The sequence below is a fragment of the Anarrhichthys ocellatus genome, unplaced genomic scaffold (genome assembly GCF_004355925.1).
Source record: "Anarrhichthys ocellatus isolate YVR2014 unplaced genomic scaffold, GSC_Weel_1.0 scaffold365, whole genome shotgun sequence".
NCBI classification, from domain to species: domain Eukaryota; kingdom Metazoa; phylum Chordata; class Actinopteri; order Perciformes; family Anarhichadidae; genus Anarrhichthys; species Anarrhichthys ocellatus.
In genome coordinates, this window is record NW_022280355.1 from 1 (window position 1) to 7,500 (window position 7,500).

Sequence of the window (7,500 nt, forward strand, 5' to 3'; positions counted from 1 at the left end):
CACACACACACACACACACACACTCACACACACACACACACTCACACTCACACACACACACACTCACACTCACACACTCACACACACACTCACACACACACACTCACACAGACTCACACACTCGTGATGTTTGACGTTGACAAAGCAGACAGAATGTGAGGTGATGAAAACATGTTTCCCTGCAGAGAGAAAGTTATTGTCTGATGAAAGATATATTTCTATTTAATTTATTTCTTTATTTATTTAAAGGGACCATGTACAGTTAAACATGAATGTCTCCATGCGATGCACTGTACCAGATTGTAGCTTAAGCTAATTAGCATCTGCAGTCCGTTGGCAGGTCAACAAGGACGAGACAATAACACAGTAAAAGGAAAAGACATAATACAGAGATATACCACAAAAACATACAACACACCCAATACAATGCTGCACACACATAGCACATCAACAGTTGGTGTACATATATATATAATAGAGTGTATACAAAGTCACGGAGTGGAGGAGGGGCCAAACCGTTTAGAAGTCTACAGACCAGGCACACATCTGAGGACAATCTAAAGCTGGTAAAGCTCAGTAGATCGTGCTTCTCCAGCACTCTACAGTGGTGAAAGTGCAGCGGCCTTCTGTCCAGAGTCTCTATTGTTTGCTTCTATAGAGACTGGAGGTCTGATGGCTGTTTCACCAGCCTGCCCCCAGCATGCAATGCAGTAGGACATGAGAGAGGATCATGAAATGCATATCTGTGCTGCATCTGGAGAGAGACAGCTTCTCATGTGTTTAAAGTTTGCTACGTTGTATTTTATGGTTTTAAATATTTTTTTTACGTTTCTTAATGTCCAATTTCTTTTTTTTTTGGAATATTTTATTTTTCCAAGTATTTTAAGAATGCAAGAGAGCGTACAGAACACAGTACATTAAACATTACAAACAATTACATAACAAGCTAAGAAAAAACAAACAAAAAAAACACAAATAGGAAATAAAATTAAGTAAATAAATTAAGTAAATAAGTAATTCCCCTCACCCAAACAAAACAAAAGAAACAACAAAGCACAAAGAGACTGCAATGACACAGTGTATTACAGTCCTGTGGTACTGTTAGTGTTGTACCATGTACTCCAGAGAAGGCTGCCAGATTTAGAAAAATAAATGATATCTCTTTCTGAGACTATATGTAATCCTTTCAAGAGGAATACTACTGTTCCTTTCCACAGACCATCTGTCCATGAGAATCAGAATTCCATGTCATTGCGATACATTTCCTGGCCACACATAAAGCAAGTTCTGCAAGTTTAATCTGGAGCTTCGTTAAAGACCTGTTGAGAGTTGTGAGGTTTCCCAGTAAACAGCTCAGGATCTAGTGGAAAGGTAACCCCTGTGATCTTAGTTATTGTATTACAAAAGTCACACCAAGAGGACCTCACCTCTGTGCAAAGCCAGGTACAGTGTCGGAAGGAGCCGACCTCTAGACCACATCTGGAACACATTTCTGACAATTCAGGTTTGGATTTATGTAGCTTCTGTGGGGTGAGGTACAGCTGATGAAGAAAGGTAAAATGAACAAGTCTGTACCGGGCATTAACCGTTGCTGACAAACTGTTCAGACACAAATCTGACCAGAGTTCTTCATCAATAGTTATATTCAAATCTGATTCCCATCTCCTCCTGGATCTGTGTAGTCCTGGTTTTGGGCCCTCATTCAGCAACATGGAGTACATTCTACAAATACATTTGTACACATTTCCCTGGTGAAGCAATTTCTCCACATGAGTTAACACAGGTAGAGTCGTTCCAGGGCCCAGGTTGGATCTCAGAAAGGATCTTAACTGGAGGTAACAAAAGGAAGTTCTACTGGACAAATCATACTTCCTCTTCAGTTCTTCAAAAGGCATGAGGATCCTTTATCAAAGCAGTCTTCAGATGCTGGATTCTTCTGTCATGCCAAGTCTCCTGAATCTTGTTACTCAGAGTCATGGGCACAAGTTCATTTTGTCTAAGAGGAGTTTTGGTGATAGTCTCATATTTAGTCCAAGAGTTTTGTGAACTTCATACCATATTTTAATAAAATGTTTCAGAATAGGATTGTCTGTCTTGGATATGGTTCTGGAGTTCCATTTATAAATACAATAACTGGAGGTTTCTTCTTTGAGAGGGTGAAGTGCAATTCGTATCCAAGAGGGGGCAGCATCACCGTCAAACAATGACTAAAGATATCACGTCTGGGCTGCTAAATAATATTTCTTCACATTGGGTAGTCGAAAACCTGCTAGACTGTAATCCCATGTTCATTGTTCCATTGACAGCGTTGGTATTTTACAGTTCCATAGAAACTGCCTAATGTGTTTGTTGAGTGTTTTAAAGAAGGTTAGAGGTAATGCAATGGGTAAGGACTGGAACAGATACTGCAACCTCGGGAGAATATTCATTCTCACAGTTTATTCCACCAGTTAGAGTGATGGGTAGATTCATCCATCTGCATAGGTTGTCCTCGATCTTACTCAGCAATGGTAGGTAATTCAGTTTGTACAAATGTTTAAGATCATTATCTATAATTATTCCTAGATATTTAATATCCGGGAGCCACTTAAATGGGGTTCTTTGTTGGTATTCAGTGAGGTCGAAGTTCGTGAGTGGAATAATTTCACTTTTTTCCAGATTGACCTTGTATCCTGAAATAGCACCATAGGTGTTCAGTAGCGTCTGTAGTTTAGTGAGAGAGTTAACCGGCTCTGTTAGATACAAAATTACATCATCTGCCAGGAGATTCATTGTATGATTTATTTGGTCCACTCTGAACCACTTTATATCTGGATCCCGTCTAATTGCTTCAGCAAGTGGTTCAACAGCAGGACAACGAGTCCTGGACCCTCTGTCTCCAGGACAACGAGTCCTGGAGACAGAGGGCAGCCCTGTCGACTCCATCTACTCAAGGGAAATGCTGTCCAAGTCTGTCCATTTGTGGTCATTGTGGCTCTGGGTATGGTAAAGGTTTCACCCAATTGATAAACAAATGGCCAAATCCAAACTTGTCCAAAACTTTGAATAAATACGGCCATTCTAGCCTATCAGAGGCCTTCTCAGCATCTAATGCTACAGCTACACGAGCTTCAGTTTTAGATTTTGTTCGATGGATAACATTAAAGAGTCTGCACAAGTTATTGACTGATGAGCGTTTCAAAATAAAGCCGCTCTGGTCTGGGTTTATTCATTTTGGCAAATATTGGCCAAGCCTGTTAGCCAGGGCTTTAGAAATCAATTCATAATCTGAATTCAACAAGGAAATGGGTCGAGAAGAGGAACAGTTTAATGGATCTCTATTGTCTTTGTGGATCAGTGATTATGGCGGTGGAGAATGACTCAGGAAGAGTTTGAAAACCAGCCCAAGGCTCTGTCTGAGAAAGAGTTTTACAATATGTGGATATCTAATGTTAAGTGTAACAAGAAATTATAACAAACGCTGAAAACACACTTTTCTGAAATGATTAGAACGCAAACAGGATTAACATGAAACCAACCTCAGAAGTCAACTTAAACTTGAATTGCTGCCATCACTTACTTTATCTCAACACCTGTAGCATAAAGACTGATGTGCTAAAGACAGGCAGCTCCTGAGAGAGTCTGGGTTTCATCCACCTGGTGGTTCTGTCCGCCTGGTCCGGTATGTTTGTCCCGGGGAGTCGCGCAGGAATGCCTCCGCTTCTTTTGGTGTTTTGAAGGATTTTCTTCGTGATCCTCAGTGTTACAGGATGAAGCAGGGCACACGGGATGTCCTTGGATCGAAGCTCCCTCTTAACTTGGTCGAACTCCTTTCTGCGTTTCATCAAGCTGGCGCTCAGGTCAGGAACCAACAGCACCGGCTCATCTTCGTACATGACGGGCCGTTGTTCTCTTTGGACCTCTGTGTGGCGATGCGCAGGATCCTGTCCCGGTCTTGGTATTTCAGCAGGCGTATCAATACATGTCTCGGTCTCTGGTCTGCAGGTGGACGGTGTGTAAGAGGTCGCTCTATGATCAGCGGCTAAGTGCAATGCTCTGTCTGAGTGTCTGGGATCCACTCGGTAAACAGGTTCACAGGGTTGTTTCCCTCGCACTTCTCCTTCAGGTTAACACCACATATATTGTTGCGTCGGCTGTAGTTTTCCAGCTGGTCGACCTTCTCCAGTAAAAAGTCATTTTCTTTACTTAGTTTTTGGACGCGAGAATCGAGGACCACCAGCTGGTCCTCTGCTGTGCTAATGCGGTCCTCCGCTTCGGTTCTGCGGTGCTCAGTGTCTCCAGCATCGTCTTCAGTCCAGAGATAGAGTGGTTCATTAAGATCTTGATCTCGTATCACACCAAGATATTTAAACTCGGTGAGTGTTTCTAGCCTTTCTCCGGTGATGAGTCAGCATCAGGAGGTTGACTGATGGAGCCAGTGTGTCATCCCTTCCAGCCAATTGTTAGCTTGGCAGCTGCTGACTCAGCTGTTTTTGCATGTGTATATACAACAGTGTCGTCTGCATACATGTGCAGTTCTACATCGTGACACTGTTGAGGGAGATCATTAATATATAGACTAAACAATAGGGGAGCTAACACGGACCCTGGTGGAACACCCGTTGTGCATTCCAGGTTGCTGGACAGTGAGTCACACATTTGAACACTTTGCTTCCTATTTGATAAATAAGAAGACATCTGAGCCAAAGCTCTGGGTGAAGAGATGAACGCAGAGAGCTTCGATATGAACACATCGTGATTGACAGCATCAACTCCTCCTCCTTCATCGAGCATCGATGTGATTTGCTCTATGAAGAGCAGGCAGCAGGTTGTTCTAAAGCCAAACTGCATACGATGTCGTCTCAGGTGCTTGTATCAAGAAGAGTTGTGATTTGTTCAATGACAACTTTCTCTGCAATCTTTAATAATTGATTAAACTGTAGTTTGTTCTGTTGTTTTGTTCTACAGATCATTGATATAGATATGGCACATTAATATAACTGCATATGAGTTTGTATTAAATTAAAAACAGCCGGACTGTGTGTGAGGCGCTCCTCTCTCTAATGAACTGGTGATTGGACACACCGGGGTCACGTGACCACTGGGACACTGCAGCTCAGTCCTCAGGCAGCTTCTGCGGACTCTTCTCTTCCATCATTTCTAAATGAATTTAAGGACTTTTCTTCTGCATGGACGTCACGATGATGACATCACCGGAGAGTGTGACTCTGGCTGAATGTAGAAATGTGTGTGTGTATGTGTGTGTGTGTGTGTGTGTGTGTGTTAAGGTTTGACTGAGTTAGAGACGTCCAAAGAACGTGTAGTTCATGACGTAACGAGCTCCGTAGACGTTAGGGTGTGTTTGACGTCACAGCTGTCTGTGTGTTCAGGCTTCTGGTCTAACATCCTGTGTGCGCGTGTCTCCGGTTCCAATGCTCAGTCAAAGGGGAGGAGACAAAGATCGTCTGTGTTTGAGAAGATGATCCTCTCCGTCAGAATAAGAAAACACGTTTCTGAGGCTCGATAACTATTTATTTATGATACACATCGAGCCACTCATTGGTAATAGTACTTATAGTAGTTCTACAATATAACTGAGTACATTTACTCAAGGTTGAGATATTTGTACTGTTATTCTCAAGACACCATATACTCTTATTTAACTACGTTTATCTGACAGATTAATATATTTACACACAAATCATATGAATATTATGATTATTTATAAATAAACTCCCCAACAGTTTATACAAGTACGGCTGAAACCGTTAGTATTTGTACTTTTACTGTAACAGAGTATTTATACATAACATTACATTACGCTTTTATCCAAAGCCACTTACAGTAAGTGTATTCAACATATTCAAGAGAACTACTAGTCACCAGAAGTCATGAGTGCATCTCCTTTAAACAAGCATCTAGAGCATCAACCAGAGCAGAAGTACAGTGTGGTAGCAGTACTTTTACTGTAACAGAGTACTTGTACAGTGTGGTAGCAGTACTTTTACTGTAACAGAGTACTTGTACAGTGTGGTAGTAGTACTTTTACTGTAACAGAGTACTTGTACAGTGTGGTAGTAGTACTTTGTCGTGTAGTAAAGTTAGTAAATAACAGTCAGAGTGAGACTTCCGTCTCTGAGTCCTTCGGAGGAGGATCAGGGGGCGGGGCGGAGCTGGCTGGAGCCCCAGAGCTCACCGCTGATTGGCTCTCTCTCCACTCGGCTCAAAGCACTGCTCCGTCGCGAGGACGCGCTTACGTTCACACGCGCACACCCGCCGCGCGGCCAGGCCACCGGCCAGCCTCTGTGCCCCCCCCCTCTCGCTCTCCTCTCTTTTCCTTTCTTAAAACTAAATTTTTCCGTTAAAACTTTACGTTCACACCCGGTGAACCGTTAACCGGTGACGGCCCCCCGCCCCCCCCACCAGAAGCGTCCACTGGACCGGACGAACCACCGGATTACCGAGAGTTTCTCCCGTGATTCGCCGCCCAGCAGCGGGCCTCAACTTCTCCGTCTCACCGACTTTCTGCTCGTTAACGGTCGGGTTTACTGGTCGGTGACGTCATCCCCCGGGGGTAAAGTTGACCTCCCCCCCTCCAGGCACACCGGAGGAGACGTTATTAGTGAGTGTTTGAACTTTCCGTTAACGGGTCGATGTGTTAAAAACTTTCTGACTCCTCCCACCGTCTCGTGTGTGTCGGTACCGACAGACCAGGACCAGGTGACCACGTGACCAGGACCAGGACCGTCTCGTGCGTTCGTCGGTTGTTTTGATTGGTGACCGGAGACATGAGGACCGTGTGAACCGATCAGCGCGTGGCCTCCACGAGACTCCCCGTTTTCCTCCGTTAGAGGTGAGTCATCCCCGGTAATAACGTGTTTATATATACAATGACGTCATTTAATATTGGATAAAGTAACATAAGTTGCTATAGATTACTACAACATAAAGTAATATACAATAATATAAAATAATATAATTTATTATAATATAATTTAATATAATGTTCATAAATACAATTGACTATAAAAACTAATATGAGGTCATATAAAATAATATAGTATAAAGTAAAATAATACGATTTAATATAATATAAAGTAATATCATTTAGTATAGCATAATACACTTTAATATAAATTAATTTAATAGAATTAAACATAACATAATGTTTCATCATTGTTTGATGACTCCTTGTTAATTATAACTTTAATACATTTTAATTGAAGTTATTTGAGTTTTAATTCATCGACAAACATGAAATATGCGAAACTTTATTACAACAATAAACTGTTTCATAATACACCAGAATATGAATTAAAAATTATACAAATAAAATATAAGAGTCAGATCACTTTAGAACTCCTGAAAATACACTACTATTGTACATTTTGTTATTATTTATTTATGATATTCATAAATAAATAATAACAAAATGTACAATAAAGTTTGAAATGTTTCAAATTCAACAGCTGACATTTAGTTTATGATGATTCATCACTTTTAATTAACGTTTCATAAAGT

At 41.5% G+C, this 7,500-nt stretch overlaps 1 protein-coding gene across 2 annotated transcripts in view; it reads left to right on the forward strand.

Moving 5' to 3' along the window:
- The first annotated feature begins 6,280 nt into the window (after positions 1-6,280).
- LOC116401349 (kinesin-like protein KIF1C) overlaps positions 6,281-7,500 on the forward strand; it is a 9,477-nt gene continuing 8,257 nt past the window's right edge. The window contains exons 1-2 of one of the 2 annotated variants that reach the window (XM_031879701.1): positions 6,281-6,601; positions 6,689-6,832. The gene's annotated coding sequence lies outside the window, so the exon portion shown is untranslated. The other variant, XM_031879702.1, reaches the window with a different exon arrangement.